The sequence below is a fragment of the Microcebus murinus genome, chromosome 16, assembly GCF_040939455.1.
Source record: "Microcebus murinus isolate Inina chromosome 16, M.murinus_Inina_mat1.0, whole genome shotgun sequence".
NCBI classification, from domain to species: domain Eukaryota; kingdom Metazoa; phylum Chordata; class Mammalia; order Primates; family Cheirogaleidae; genus Microcebus; species Microcebus murinus.
In genome coordinates, this window is record NC_134119.1 from 62,935,497 (window position 1) to 62,952,208 (window position 16,712).

Here is a 16,712-nt window from a genome sequence, read left to right on the forward strand (position 1 = left end):
GAGATACAGAGACAGAGGTGGGGGAGAGGGGTGGGGAGTAGAGGGGGACACCCAGACAAGGAGAGGCCCGGAGACCCACAGAGACCCGCAGAGATACCCAGAGACACACAGAAAAAGACAGAGAGGAAAGGGAGAGGAGCAGGGAGCAGAGGGGGATTCAAAGGCAGGGAGAGACCCTGAGGTCCAGAGACTCACAGAGATACTCACAGACACACAGAGACAGAGACAGAGAGAAAAGGGAGAGGTGACAGGCAGCGAGCATAGAAGACACAGAAGAGCACAGAAGGGCTCATAGAGAGAGATGCTCAGAGACAGAGACACAGAGACACATAGAAACAAACAGACACAGGGACAGAGGAGGAGAGCAGAGGGGGACCCAAAATCAGAGAGAGGCCCTAAAAGCCAGAGACTCAAAGAGACACCCAGAGAAAAAGAGGAATGGGAGGAGGGAGAGAGCAAGGAGTACAGGGGACATCAAGGCAGAGGGGGACTCACAGAGGGAGAGAGATGTCCAGAGATTCATAGAAACATACAGACGCAGGGACTGCGTGGGGAGGACAGGAGAGAGATGAGAAACACATGGGGACATGAAGGCAAAGAGAGAGAGACACCAAGGACCACAGAGACACCCAGAGATAAAGAGATAAGTAGAAGAGTTCCATGTAGAGAAAGATGCAGAACAACAGAGAAGCAGACACAGAGACAGGGAGATACAGGGTGAAAAATAGAGAGACAGACTCACAAAGAGATAGGGAGGCACAGAGAGATAAGAGAGATAGACATGCAAGAGTCAGAGCCACCTGCAGAGAGAGATGAAGATGCAGGACAAAGTTGGAGAGAGACAGAGATATGAAGAGACAGAGAGAGACTGGCATGCAGAGATAGACACAGAGATAGGAGAGATACCTACAGAATCAGAGAGATATGAAGAAAGAGCCATTGAGAGAGAGAGAGACAGTCAAACAAGGAGACAGATGATTAGTGAGATGTAGACAGAAACACGGAGAAATAAACAGATTCTAAGAACCCAAGAAACAGGGACAGAAAGACACAGGCAAAGAGAGGCACAGGGACATAAAGAGACAAAAGGAAATACAGAGACAGTGAGAGACAGAAAGCAAAGACAGAGTCTTAGAGAATCAAAGTGGGCAGAGAGACATGGACAGAGACTGCAAGAAAGTGACAGAAAAGGAGAACCCTAAGGAGACGAGCAGAGATACAGCGAGATGGAGACAGACACTGGAAGAGACTTTCTGGTGCACGGAGAGATACAAGACAGAGACAGGAAGAGATAAATGGAGAATCAGAGAATGAGACCTGGAAAAGACAGGAAGGGAGACAAAGAGAGGCCAGGAAAGCAAGAAGGGGCAGGCCGGGGTAAGAGCAGAGACTAGGAGGGTGCCAAGAGAGTCTGGGGGGCACCAACGGGGAGAGGGCTGGTGGGAGGGGAGAGAAGAACATCAGAGAGGAGGGAGCAGAAGGGAGAAGAGGGAGGGAAGCAAGGACAGTGCCCGGTCACTGAGCAGCTCTCCTGTGCCAGGCACAGTACAGCTTGGGAAAGGAGGGCAGAGGGGGAAGGGGCCCTAGGCCAGGGGAAGGTGCGAGTAGGGTCTGGGAAGGGTGCGTGGTTCCCGCCCCCTGCTGGCGGGGGCGCAGTGGTGCAGGGTGGAGGATGGGGCTGCGAGTGGTACCCAGACCGGGGAGGGGGTGTTGGGGGAGGAGGAGGGAGGGAGAAGAAGGGGGAAGGAGGAGGAGGACAGGGGGACGCGCTGCGCGGTCTCGGCTCAGCAGCCGCAGCCGCCCTTCGCTTTGTTACCAGCGAGGCTGCCCCTCGCGGGCTGAGTGGGTACACGGTACCTTCTCGACGTGTGCGTGAGAGAAACACGAGAATCACCAACTGCCCACGTGAACAGAAAATGCTCCCGGGACCTACACTGCAAGTGCGTAACAGAAATAAATACAGGAAACACCTACCCCGCGGGCGTACAAAGTAAGTACCCAGGACCTGTGTAGCGTGTGCATGATAGACACAACTACCTACTACTCCCTGTACGCCGCAGCCTCTTGGGACCCGCACTGTGTGCACAACACAAATAAATGCAAGAAATACCTACCCCACGTGCATACAAAGTAGGTTCAGGAACTTACACAGCAAGTGCATAATAGACACGGGACCACGTAATACCCCCTACACAGAGCAGGCTCCCCAGATCCGTGCTGTGTGCGCACAACACAAATAAAGGAAACGCCCACCCCACCTGCACACAAACAAGGCACACGGGACTTACAGGACATAAACATATGGGACATGAAACTACCCAGTAGCCACATACCAAGCAGCTTCCCAGGACCCACACTTCGTGTGCACAACACAAATGAATGCAGGAAGTACCCTGTCCCTCATGCCTGAAAAGCAGCCACAGCAACCTCATAGCCCTACCTGGTGTGAGCATAATAGACACCTATAAGCAGGTTCTGGTGACCCACAGAGTGTATATAACACAACTGAACATAAGAAACACCCACCCCACTTGCATACAAAGGCACGTGAGGTCCCACTAGTTAAGACGGGAACTCAGAAAGGGTGTGTGTAATGACAACGTAGGAACTACCCACTCTGGAAGAAAGGAACACTGGACCCTGCAATGAATATATCCAACAGATTCTGGAGCACCCCCGCCCCACTCTGTACAAATACAATAGACCTAAGAAGAGCTGCAGACACTCTGTACACTTGCTAGAAGGGGAGTTCAGAGACACAGCAGGGGCCAAGGATGTCCTGTTCTCTGCCTCATCCCCAGCACCTAGAAGGACCAGCACATGGGGCGGGAGGTGGTCATCCCTTCTAAGAATGACCAAGTAGATGATGATTATGTATACAAGTATATGCTAAGCACATGAGAACCAATGTTAGCGATCCAAAAAAAAGTTGATTTGCTACGTGCTAAGTCCTTATTATATGCTTACTGGACAGTATTGAGTGTCTGTGGTCCACGGCCTATGTATGATTGGTATCTTTTAATTATCCAGAGGCTGACATCCCTCATGTACATACCAGAGGCAGACCCAATAGGAGACTCAAGCAATCCCTGGGAGCAAGTTGTCCTAAATGATCTCCAGGGCTCCACCCAGCCTTGAGTCCTGACTCCATGAAGGTTGATGAAGCACATGTATACACACCAGGCACATGCAAAGATGTATGCAGTACACTGCACACAACACAGAGAAAATGTGTGTGCTCTCTCTGCTTCTGAAAGAGCCCAAATTCCAGAAAGAGTACCAGATTGCTCTGAGGAATATGTGTGCGTGCACGTCTAAGTAAGGGCCACCTCTGGGAATAGGTGTACATCTCCTTGGCTCTTCCTGTGCAAGTGAACTTGTGTGCATGGCTTTCACTCCCTCCTCATTCTGCCTGTTCACACTTCAGAGACATGAGTAGAAATAACAGTACCTGGCATATACTAAGTGCAGTACGTTGCAAGCTAAAGATACTCTTGATTGTGTGAGTGCATCTGAACATGCCTCTAGTCAGATGCACATGCTCACTAATGCAACGTGTCTGTTCATGCATCTGTGGCTACGTGTGTGTGTGTGTGTGTGTGTGTGTGTGTGTGTGTGTGTACATCTTGGTTACAAGTCTTGGGTCTCCCTTACAACCCCCAAGGATAAAGGGTTAAGATAAGGGAAATGGAGGAAATCGGGAGAAGAAGGAAGTAAATGGTGCAAGAAGGGGCAAACAGAAAAGACCTGGAACTGGACCTAGGGAAGGAAGGAAGGAGGCCCTGAGGACACAGGCAGAGGGAGAGAGGTGGGTGAGATAGGAGGAGAACAAGGACAGGAGGAGAAGGGGTGGGAGAAAAAGGAAGGGAGGCTGGGAGAAGGAAGAAGGAAGGTGAGGGGGTACTGACTCAAGAATGGCAAGAAGAAAGCAGGGTGAGTGTGTTAAGCTGAGCAAAGGCACTGGAAAGAGGAGAAAGGAGATGGGAGGACAGAAGGAACCAAGGGAAAGAAATAAGAGACAGAGGCTTTTTCGGTCTGAACAAAATTTAGATTCCCCAAGGGCCTCCCATGAAAAGGTGTTGGAGTGTGGGGTTCAAGGGGAAGCAAAAGAGAGAAAGGAAGAGAAATCATAACGTACCTCCCTAGGATGGGGCAGCCTGCTGCTCCGCCATCCTCAAAGGGGCCCAGAGAGAGGGACCCCGAGACACAGAGTGAGGAGCATACCCTGAGATGTGGAGGCATCTGAAGGGGGAGGGTCAGGGAAGAGGCAGGAGGAGGGGCAGCCAGGGCCCAGTGGGGTGGAGACTTCAAAGGCCAGGAGGAGACTGGAGCAGCAATGGAGCCGGCCTGAGACCAGGAGCAGGGAACCCTGGACCACGTGGAAGGAAGCAGGTTAGAAAGGGGCAGAGGGATGAGGGCCTGCGGACAGGAACCAGCCAGGGTAAATGCAGGAGCAGCTGGAGTGGGGCAAGAAGGCCACGGGCATCTCCCAGACGGGTCCTGCCTTACACACACCCAGGTTCAGAAGCTCTCCGAGGCTGGCTCTCCTAGGACAATCCATTCAGTGCCATTTAAGACATATGTACCGAGTACCATATGCTAGTGCTACGCTGTGAGCTAAAGAAACAAAGGTGAAGGAGACACAACACTGCCCTCACAGAGATCCTCAGCTGGTAGGGGGAACAGTAGGATAAACAATAAATACCCAGTTACTGATACGCACAGCAACACAAACGAACGTCAAAGCAAAGTGAAAAAAGCTAGACATGGAAGACAGCATACCGCAGAATCCCATTTATATGAAATTCTAGATAGAGCAAAACTATTGCAACAGAAAAGCAGTTCAGTGGTTAGAAAGAGCTGCAGTGGGGGGAGGGGACCAACAGCAAAGGCCTAGGAGAGAACTTTTGGGGTATTGAGAATATTTTGTATTGTGATTGTGGTGGTGGTTACATGACTGTGTGTGTGTGCACGTAAAACTGGTGAATTTCAGTGAATGCAAATTATACCACAATAAAGCTGACGGCACACAAATAAATGATTACAAGCCAGAACATTAAAGACTAAAGATAGGGCTCTGTGGGCACCAAGAGGAGGTGGCGGGGCAGTGAGGGAAGGCTTCTGGGAGGAGGTGATGGCTGAGATAAGACAAGGATACGGGGGAGGCAGCCAGGGGGAGGCGTTTCCATGGAAGAAGGACTCTCTCATAGGGAAGCAGGCAAGAACTGGAAAAAGTTCAATATGGGTTTGTTGGTTTTTTTTCCCCTTTTTTAAAATTACTTTTTGTGCATTTTTAACTTTTTAAAAATATTTTCAACACTTGACTTTTCTTAAATGTTCAGTATGTTTTGAACACAGAATGCAAAGTAAGACTATCAATAAATGGCAGTAAAGAAAATCAAGGTCTAAAATACAAACTCGTGGCTGTTGGAAGTTTCGTGTTGAATAACCCCCACCTGCACCCCCAAAGGCCAACGCAGGAGAGACTGGGAATTTCTAATTGTCCTCCTGTGGGCCCCACAGAAAGGGCCTCCTTCCCCTTGCCTGCCCTTCCTTGAACTTCTTCCCTGCTCTTTTCAGATAGGACGTCCCTCTCTGCTAGGAAGCAGCGTCTGCTGGGGACCAATCCCTGGACCCTGCCCAGGTCTCCCGCAGCTCGCTGGCCCTCGTGAATCCCTCCAGCCTGGATTCTGTGTGGCTGCTGCCCCCCGGTGGCCGGAGTGATACATTACTGAGGATGAAGACACTGCTCCGAGGCCAGGCCCAGCTCTGCCCTTCCAGACAGAGCCCAGGGCAGGCCACTTTCATCACTGTCCTCCCTCCCCAACAGCCTCCTCCTTGCTAAATGCAACAGGCACTTTCCAGTCCTGTCTGACTCCCCTTCTCTGCAGCACGAAGCCACAAATATCTTTTCAAAATCCTCTTGGCATTTAAGAAACCTCACTCTCGGTTCTGCTCTGTCTGGGCTGCTCTCCCAGGGTGAATCATCCCCTCCCACAACTGCTTTCTCTATGCTGGTAATCCCTAAATTTGTCTCCAATTTAGCCCTCTCTCCTCCAGCTTCAGATCCAGATATCCAGTCACCTCCTGGAGGTTCCAGAAACACCTCAAAATCAACACGTCCAATCTAAATACATCACCTTCCACACCCACCTCCATCCAATCTGGCATCGAAGTCAGGAAAATGGCCCCTGTCCTTGACACCTTCCTCAAGTTCACATCCAGTCAGACTCAAAATCCCACCCAGTTCATTTACCTCCTTAACATCAAGAGAAACCGTAAGAAATCGCCAATCGTCACCTGTTTTTTCTTACGGAACAACAGTGTCACAGAGTTCAACCTAATATTTCTCAAATTCATCTCCTCTTCTCTTCCTTACTCCCAGTGTCCTGGTTCAGGCCTCCACATCACCTGCTTGGTCCACCCCACCTGCTTCCCACCTGCCTCCAGTCCTGCCCTTTCTAGTGCATCCTCCTCATTGGCCACCCTCTCTACAATATGGCTCTGAGCAAACCACTCCCCTGCTTCAAACGCTTACAGGGCTCCCTGTTGCCCATAGGACAAAAGCCAAACTCCTTAGCCAGCTTTTCAGATCCTTCACAATATCTGGCTCCTCTCCCCCTCCCAGGAGCACCCCTGTGCACTCAATACTCCAACCACACCAGGCCACCACCGCTTCCTCGAATCTGCCTCCTCTTACCTCCTGGCTTCTGCACACGCAGTTCCCTATCATTGGAATGTCCTTCCCACTCTTCTCCCCCTGGCCAACTTCCATTCGACTTCAAGACCCAGCTTATGTATCATATGCTATTGTAAGCTCCGGTTCAGACATTCATCCATTCAATACACACAGCTTGAGTCCCTACATTTGTATGATCTCCATAAAAGGTGCTGAGCATGCAAAGGGGAATAGGATACAGCTCCTGCCATCAAGAGCTCATGGTCCAGTAGGAGACACAAATGCGTATATAAATTACAACACCACGGTGTGCTGGGCCACAAAACTAGCCTGGGAGAATAGGAGAATTTTCTTGAGTTTTAAAGGGGAAGTAGTCTTCCTGAAGTGGGGAGGGATGGCATGAACATGCACGTGAGGAAGGGCAGGCTGTGTGCAGAGGCATTTGGGGTTGCTAAGGCATAAACCGTAAGAAAAAGATGCTGGGCCGGGCGCGGTGGCTCACGCCTGTAATCCTAGCACTCTGGGAGGCCGAGGCGGGTGGATTGCTCAAGGTCAGGAGTTCGAAACCAGCCTGAGCAAGAGCGAGACCCCGTCTCTCCTATAAATAGAAAGAAATTAATTGGCCAACTAATATATATAGAAAAAATTAGCTGGGCATGGTGGTGCATGCCTGTAGTCCCAGCTACTCGGGAGGCTGAGGCAGTAGGATTGCTTGAGCCCAGGAGTGTGAGGTTGCTGTGAGCTAGGCTGACGCCACGGCACTCACTCTAGCCTGGGCAACAAAGTGAGACTCTGTGTCAAAAAAAAAAAAAAGACTATGGCTTCCATGTGACATGTATATGTTCATGTATGTGTATATGTGTCTGTGTCTCTCTTTCCCTCCCCTGCTCCTTCCCCCTCTCCCTCACTCCTCTCTCTCTTTCTCTGTCTCTCTCTCTGTCACTCTCTGTTGGATCACTCACCCTAGGGGAAATTGTCATCTCCCCACAACCTGAGCCTTCTGAAGAGACCAGAGCCCCTCAGCTAAAGCACTCATGGATTCCTGACCCACAGAACCAATGAGATAATAAATGTGTGTCTTGAGATACTAAGTTTTGGCTTGATTTGTTATGCAGAAGCCAAGGAAGGAAAGACTTGCAAAAGAGAGGTACCAGTCAATGGAGTTAAAAATTGCAGATAAAAGGCCGGGTGTGGTGGCTCAGGCCTGTAATCCTAGCACTCTGGGAGGCCAAGGCGGGAGGATCATTCAAGGTCAGGACTTCACATCCAGCCTGAGCAAGAGCAAGACCCCTTTTCTACTAAAAAATAGATATAAATTAATTGGCCAACTAAAAATATATAGAAAAAGTTAGCTGGACATGGCGGCACATGCCTGTAGTCCCAGCTACTTAGGAGGCTGAGGCAGCAGGATTGCTTGAGCCCAGGAGTGTGAGGTTGCTGTGAGCTGGGCTGACACCACGACACTCACTCTAGCCAGGGCAACAGAGTGAGACTCTGCCTCAAAAAAAAAAAAAAAAAAAAAAAAATTGCAGATAAAGACTGAAAAACGTCCTTGAATTTGGCAAGAGAAGGTCCTTAACAAGCTAAATGTGAATGCTTGCAGGGAGTTGAGACTCAAATGGGAGGTGAATGCTGGGGCTGGCGAGCAGGAGTACTCCACCGACCTGGACAGCCATTGTTTCTGCCTGCCCAACATCCATTTCCCCACCGTCAACAACAGCTCCTTGACTTTTCCGAGTAACCACCCATGGCCTACTGGATACGTTTCCATGAGGCTGTTTGTCAGGGCGCCTGCCTAGGCCCAAACGTGGTCAGAGCTGGTTCATGCTGCAGCCACAGCCCCGAGGAAATTCCCATTCCTTCCTGCTACCCCAATCCTCGCTACTTGCCTGCCTCCAGTCTTTTCCAAAGCCTGGTTCTTTAATTTCTCCCTCTGTTGTGGGTGCCACTCTCATTTCCTTCGAATAAATAACCTTTCTTGCTTAGGTTAGCAAGAGTCGGTCTCTGTTGCTTACAGCCAAAGAACCCTAACTCATTCTTTCAAGAATTTGGGATGAGATGAGGAGGACAGCAAAGGACAAGCACCAGGGAGCACAGATGAGAGGGAGCAGAGGGAGTTTTCTGTCAGTCCGTTTTTAAGGTGGTAGAAATTTGGATATATCTATAGGCTGAGAAGGAGGAGAGAGAGGAGGGAAGAATGACAGAGTAATATTCTGGGGAGTCGTGATGGAAAGAGTGATGCACGGGTGGAGGGGCAGTACTGGAACAGAGCCTGGAGAAGTGAAATAAATAAGGGTATGGATATACGTAGGTTTGAAACGGAAGCTATTTCCATCACGAAGGAAATCATGATGATTTGTGCCAATTTTTTTCTTTTTTGAGACGGGGTCTCACTTTGTCACCCAAGCTGGAGTGCGTGCAGTGGTACCATCATAGCTCACTGTAACCTTAAACTCCTAGGCTCAAGCAATTCTCCTGCCTTGGCCTCTCAAAGTGCTGGGATTACAGGTGTGAGCCACCGTGCTGGCCTGATTTGCCTCAATTTTATGTGTTGAGACTGAAAGAGTAGGGTTGGGGGGATACTCAAGGGAGAGCGGTGAGTTAGAGAAGGGCTAACTAACAAGTTGGAATGGAACCCGCATGTGTCGCTTTGCCATCATTTTCCCCTGAACCAAGTTATACCACCTGGACCAGAATCAAAGATATGTTGTAGATGAGACAGGAGGTTTGGGGTGAAAGGGAATTGAGAATGTGCCCTGGTCATTTTCCATCTGCCTTCCAGGTCCACTCTCCACCCTTCCTATGGATGGCATCCTCTAGGGTCCCTTGTTCTCTGACTTCTAATTTGGTTCTCCCCAAGAGAAGCACCAGCAGGGTATCAGAGGGCAGGAAAAGAAAGCATTCTGTGCTGCAAGGATGGGGAGAAAGGGGAACTCTCGTACACTGTGGGAATGTAAATTAGCGCAACCACTATGGAGAATGATATGGAGGTTCCTCAAAAAACTAAAAATAATACTACCATATGACCAAGCAATCCCACTGCTGGGTATATATGCAAAGTAGAGGAAATCAGTATATCAAAAAGACATCTGCACTCCCATGTTTACTGCAGCACTATTCACAATAGCCAAGATTTGGAATCAACTTAAATGTCCATCAACAGATGAACGAGTAAAGAAATTATGGTATATATACAAAGGAATATCATATAGCCACAAAAATGAATTCAAATCCTGCCATTTGCAACAACATTGATGGAAATGGAGAACATTATGTTAAGTGAAATAAGCCAAGTACAGAAAGACAGATCATGCATGTTCTCACTCATATATAAAATCTAAGTATTAAAAACAATTGATATCATGGAGACAGAGAGGAGAATGATGGTTAACAGAGGCTGGGAAGGGTAGCAGGGTGGGGGTGATAAAGTGGGGATACTTAATGGGTCCAAAAATATAATTAGATAGAATGAGCAATATTTGATAGCACCACAAAGTGACTATAATCAACAATAAGTTAGGGTATACTTTAGAATGGCTAAAAGGGTGGAATTGGAATATTCTTAACATAAAGAAATGATAAATGACTAAGGTGATGGATACTCCAATTACCCTAATTTGATTAATTCACACTGTATGCCTGTATCAAAACATCACATGTACCCTATAAAGATATACAACTATTATGTACTCACAATAATTAAACATTTTTTAATAAAAAAAAAAAAGGCTGTGCATGGTGGCTCACGCCTGTAATCCTAGCACTCCGGGAGGCCGAGGCAGGATTGTTTGAGCTCAGGAGTTTGAGACCAGCCTGAGCAAGATCGAGACCCTGTCTCTACTGAAAACAGAAAACTTAGCCGGGCGTGGTAGCTTTCACCTAGAGTCCCACCTACTCCAGAGGCTGAGGCAGGAGGATCACTTGAGCCCAGGAGTTTGAGGTTGCAGTGAGCTATGATCATACCACTGCACTCCAGTCCGGGTGAGAGAGCAAGACCCTTTCTCAAAGAAAAAAAAAAAAATTGAAAAAAAAGGGACGCATTCTGGATATTCCTTCTCCTCCTCCAAGCTGTGTCACAGTACCTTGGTTCTGGCCGTGGCTGTACCCCAGCACAACTCCAGCTCCTCTTAGGCTGTTCCAGGGCTCTCACCACACTCCAGCCAACACTGTTTCCTTTCCTCACCCACTCAGACCCAAGTGTGGTCACAGCTTCCTGCTGCCTTAACCTCCCTGTTGGTTCCCTCAACCTTGCCCAAACCTCTGCAAATACTCCCTTCATTAAATTATCTTCAAAATCCCAGCTGTGGTGCCTTCTGTTTCCTGCTGGGACCTTGACTATTAGAGAGCTAGTGAGAGAGATCGGATGGTCCAATATGAGACTCTGGCTGGGCAGGGAAGAGACAGTAGCCAGGAGGGGTCTGGCAGGCTGGCAAAAAACAGAGGGATAAAGGGAGAAGAACCTCTCTGAATTGATGTTACAGGTGTGAGGGCCTGTCAGAGTTGGAAGGCAGGTGATGGGATCAGAGAGCAGGTATTCTGAACATGGGAGGCAGTACTGGGTTGTGGTTAAAAACAGGGATTTTTAATTTGGGACTTAAGAAAGTCCTGGCTGGGCGCAGTGGCTCATGCCTATAATCCTAGCACTCAGGGAGGCCGAGGCGGGCAGATTGCTCGAGGTCAGGAGTTCGAAACCAGCCTGAGCAAGAGCGAGACCCATCTCTACTATAAATAGGAAGAAATTAATTGGCCAACTAATATATATAGAAAAAATTAGCTGGGCATGGTGGCACATGCCTGTAGTCCCAGGTACTCGTGAAGCTGAGGCAGCAGGATTGCTTGAGCAATCCTGCTCAAGCAGGTTTGAGGTTGCTGTGACCTAGGCTGACGCCATGGCACTCACTCTAGCCTGGGCAACAAAACCGAGACTCAGTCTCAAAAAAAAAAGAAAAAAAAAAAAAAAAAGTCCTGTGTTGGAATCCTGGCTCTACCATTTTACTAAATGTGAGGTTTGTGTGCACTGGGCATGTGACTCACCTTCCTAAGTGTGTATCCTCAACTGTAAAATGTGGATACTAATACCAACCTTGCAGGTTTATGTGAGGAGGAAACACATGTAAAGCATTTGGCATGGTGCCTGCTGTGCGGTATAAGTGCTCAGTAAATGTGCATGATGTATGCTACACTTCTGGGTAATGACTAAAATCCAAGGTGTGGTCATGGGAGCGGATGGCTGGAGTGGGATGAAGGTCACCAGAGGTGAGGTGTTAAAGAGACTGTGAAGCTAGATAATTGGAAGAATGGATCAGCAGTTAAGTATCCCAGCAGGACAGCATGGGTTGGGGTGGTGAGGAAGTCTGTGACGCGTATTAATGTCTTCAGAAATGAGGGGAAGTGACCAGGGAGTCAATAGATGTCAATGAGCAAGTGGGGTAGAGGGTGGCAGAACCTGAGCACGTAAACCTCAAGGAAGCCTGGGTGCTGTGAAGCCAGGTTAGAGTCAGTGTCTGCCTCGTCTGACCTCCCACAGACCGTGTACTTCTCTTTGAGATGTTCCCCATGATCATGTCCTCTACTAAACCAGGGCTTACCAAGAGCAGGATTGGATCTAACCCATCCTGTAGCACCTACAACAGAAGTATAAATGGGTAAATGTTTGTTGAATGACTTGGTGCTTGAAAGAAAGAGAAAAGGCTACCTCTGCATCTTATTTACCTTTGATCTTGTTCCATTTATCTCTCTACATTGTCTCTAATTAACCTAATGCTTCTTTAAAAAACCTCTTATTTGGCTGGGCGCGGTGGCACACGCCTGTAATCCTAGCACTCTGGGAGGCCAAGGCGTGAGGATCGCTTGAGGTGAGGAGTTCAAAACCAGTCTGAGCAAGAGTGAGACCCCCATCTCTATTATAAATAGAAAGAAATTAATTGGCCAACTAAAATATATAGAAAAAATTAGCTGGGCATGGTGGCGCATGCCTGTAGTCCCAGCTACTTGGAAGGCTGAGGCATGAGGACCCCTTGAGCCCAGGAGTTTGAGGTTGCTGTGAGCTAGGCTAACACCACGCACGGCACTCTAGCCCGGGCAACAGAGTGAGACTCTGCCTCAAAAAAAAAATGAGAAGTTCGAAAAACTTCTTATTTAATTTAGGCTGGGCACATGCCTATAATCCCAGCACTCGGGAAGGCCAAGGCAGGAGGAGTGCTTGAGGCCAGGAATTTGAGACTAGCCTGAACAAGAGTGAGACCCTATCTCTACAGAAAGTAGAACACGTAGCCGGGCATGGTGGCTTTCACCTGTAGTCCCAGCTACTCAGGAAGCTGAGGGAGGAGGATCACTTGAGCCAAGGTGTTTGAGGTTGCAGTGAGCTATGATGACACCACTGCACTCTAGCCTGGGCAACAGAGCAAGATCTCATCTCAAAAAGCAAAAAACAAACCAGAAAAATCAACCCTCTTATTCAATTTAAACAGATGTTTCCTGAGACCTTCATGCATGCTATTCTACCTGGAATACACTTGCCCACTCTATCCACTCAAAGATCCCCCCTACTCTTCATTCAAGAATGAACAGAAATTAATCATCAGGGAGAAGAAAAATAACCCACAATGATATACTGCCACATATCCATCAGACTGGCAAAATTAAAGTGTCTGACAGTACTAAGTGTTGGTGAAGACGTGGAGCAAAGAGAACTCTCATTCAGTGCTGGAGGGAGAGCACACTATTAATAGTACAGCCACTTTAGAAAAATAGTTTGGCAGTGTAGTGAGTAGAAAAATGTCACCCAAAAGATGTCCAGACTTAATCCCTGGAACCTGTGCATGTAACCTTATATGGCAAAAAGGACTTTGCAGATGTGACTACAGTAAGGATCTTGAGATAAGGAGATTATCCTGCATTTAGGGCCCATTTGGGTGGTCCCTAAATACCATGACATGTGCCCCTCCAAGAGGGAGGCAGAGGAAGATATGACACAGAAAGAAGAAAGTAATGTGACCACAGAGACAAAGAATGGAGTGATGCTGCCACAAGCCAAGGGATGCTGACAGCCACCAGAAGCTGGAAAAGGCAAGGAATAGATTCTTCCCTAGAGCTTCTGAAAGGAGTACAACCATGCTGACATCTTGCTTTCGGCCCAGTGAAACTGATTTTAGATTTATGGCCTCCAGAACTGTGATAGAATAAATTTCTGTTGTGTTAAGCCACCATATTTGTGCTAATTTGCTATAGCACTTATAGGAAACAATATTGACAGTATCCACCAAACCTGAGCATACTCATACCCATGTCCAGCACTTCTAGGTGTATCCCTATAGAAATAGAAGCATTTTTTCACTAAAAACCATGCACAAAAATGTCCATAGCAGCATTATTCATAACAGCCCCAAACTGGAAACAATCCCAATGCCCATCAACAGTTCAATGCATGAACAAATTGTGGTATGTTTATACAATGGAATACCCTTCTATACAGCAATAAAAAGTCATCCACAAAAATAACAACAAAAAAGTCATCTACAGAAAAGCAAAACATGGAAGAATCTCACAATGTTAAGTAAAAGAAACCAGACACAACAAAACATATTTATGATTCTGTTTATGTTAAATTCAAGAAGAGACAAATTAACTATTATATATCACTGAGTGATGAAAAGCTAGAAAGTTAAAGAAAAGCAAGGAATTACTGTGAAAATCAGGACAGTGTTTCCAGCTAGGGTAGGAGGGGAGCTGTGATCAGGAAGGAGCCCATAACAGAAAGGTGGGGGGGGGGCGCTCCTGGGGTCCAGGTAATATATTTCTTGGCATGGTGACACTGGTGTTTTACAATAATAACTGTACATTTATGTCTTACATGCTTTTCTGAATATTTCACAATATGTATTTTGGCATTGGTGGTAATTTTTGGCAGAATCAACAGGGAGCTTCCCAATCCTTGACGCCTTCCTGTGTCCCTCCTCTCGGTGTCCTCTGGGCTCCTCCAGCCTCTGCCACTTGCTCAGTCGTGGCTCTGACCACTCTGGGTTGTGAGCCACTGTGTCCCAGTCTGGTTCACCCACCAGAACAGCAGCTCTCCAGACCCAGCACCCAGGCTGGAGTCCTCTCAGGGCCTGGCACACAGGACGCCTCGTGGGACATGTGCTGCCAGGCCCGAGGCACCCTGGGCCTGCCTCATATCACCACTTTATACTGTACCTGTCAGGGTCATGTCAGTCTCCCGGCTAGTTCCTGCTCCCCACACAGAAGAACCCGGAGGCAGATGACTACCAACCTAACGAGAGGGGGGCTGGCCCTACATTTCCACTTACCTTTGACTCTGTCCATCTGTCTCTCTACGTCCCATTCAGGAATGCGCTGAAGCATTTGCAAGGGCTGTTTTCTCTGTCTAGAATGCCCCGTCTGTGTCATTCTGTTGAACTCCTACTCATCCTTCAAGGGCCGGCCCCAGATTCCTCTCCTCTGTGGAACCATGGCCCTCCTCCCTCTGAGGAGGAAGGAGGCCCCTATTTCCCACGGCTGCAGCCTGTCCACGCCCTGCCCCACAGAATCCTGTCTTTTTTGCTTTCTGAAGCTCTTTGACTTCCCTCAGTTGTCCTCATGGCCTGGGTCTGACCCACTTCTGGGCCTTGAGGGTCTGTTCTTCACTTCTGGTGATCTACCAGCCTCTGACAAGCTCAGGTAAGCTCCACAGCGCATGTGCTCAGGGACGCTCTGGAGGCGCGAGACACTGCCTCGGGGTTCCCGCCACTTTGCGGGTGCCACTACGCCTGCGCAGCCTCAAGGTCGGCTTCCTTACTTCCAGCAGGCGCGTGCCAGAGAAAGAGGCGGGTCCCGGACTGAAGAGTGGGGCGGGAGTGGCCCAGAGTATGGGGCGGGGCCTGGGGCCTGGAACTGAAGCAGGGGGCGGAGCCCAGGACGTGTCCAGTCAGGGGGCGGGGTCCGTCACTCAAAAGCGGCAGGAGACAATACTCAGGGCTTGAGAGGCGGATCCTGGAATTTAGCCCCATAGTTGGGAGTCCAGTAGAGGCTAAAGTAAGCAGCAGCTCCCACCTCCAAGCACGGGTAGCCCCAAATAGAGAAGAACCTCAAATCTTAGATCGTGAAAAACCTCTCTCTCTCAGGCCAAGGAGAGCCCTCCGGCTCTAGGGAATGGTCCAAGCAAGGGAGAATTCCCACCTTACTCCTCCACCTACCTGCTAGTCTCCATCTCACTGCTTCTCTATCCCTTGGGCAAATCACTTCCCCTGAGCCCATTTTCTATAAAATGGGGACAAATTCCCGCACATGGTGGCTGAGCAGTAAACAGATCTCGAATAGGTGCCCAGTAGAACTTAGCTCCCTCCCAGAGGGCAAAGGCAGAATCTAGGATCACACAGATGACTGGACAAAGCCTTGGCTCTTGGACTGGACTCACCTCCTAGACTTGTCATCCCTGTACATCAGCACAGGCCAAGGGGCCAGGTCCAAGGTGTGGGCAGGCATACCCCTCCCCACAGGAAAGGCTGGCTCTTGGGAATCCCTGCCCACCCTACCCCTAACTCCCCAACCCAAGTTCCCTTCCCTCTCAGGAAAGAAAACCCTGGGCATTGCATAAGAAACTTGAGCCCTTACACCAGGAGTAGGGAAAGGGCAGGAGGCCACAACCTTAGCTGCAGCCACAGAACAGTAGAAGTATATTAGAGAAGGTGAATGCCCGGAAGGTGTGAGGGATAGGGAGCCACGGGGAGAGGAATTCTAGGCAGAGAACCCCTGGCTGCCTATCTTTCCAATTTCCAAACCTTTGGGCTCCATCAGCCTTGGGGGTAGCCAACCCACCTCACCTAACTAGTTAAAAATCCTGGAACCACCCTCTACCCCCACCCTAGACATACAGGAGCAAAGCATGTGGACAGGGCTGGAAGAATTTATAACTCCAAAGCAGTACTGTACTTCCTACTTTTTGACAGATGAGGAAATTGAGGTCCAGAGAGTACGATAAGCGTGTGGTAGCAGATGGCAGATATCTAGTATCCCGCCCACCCTCTAGCCCCTAACA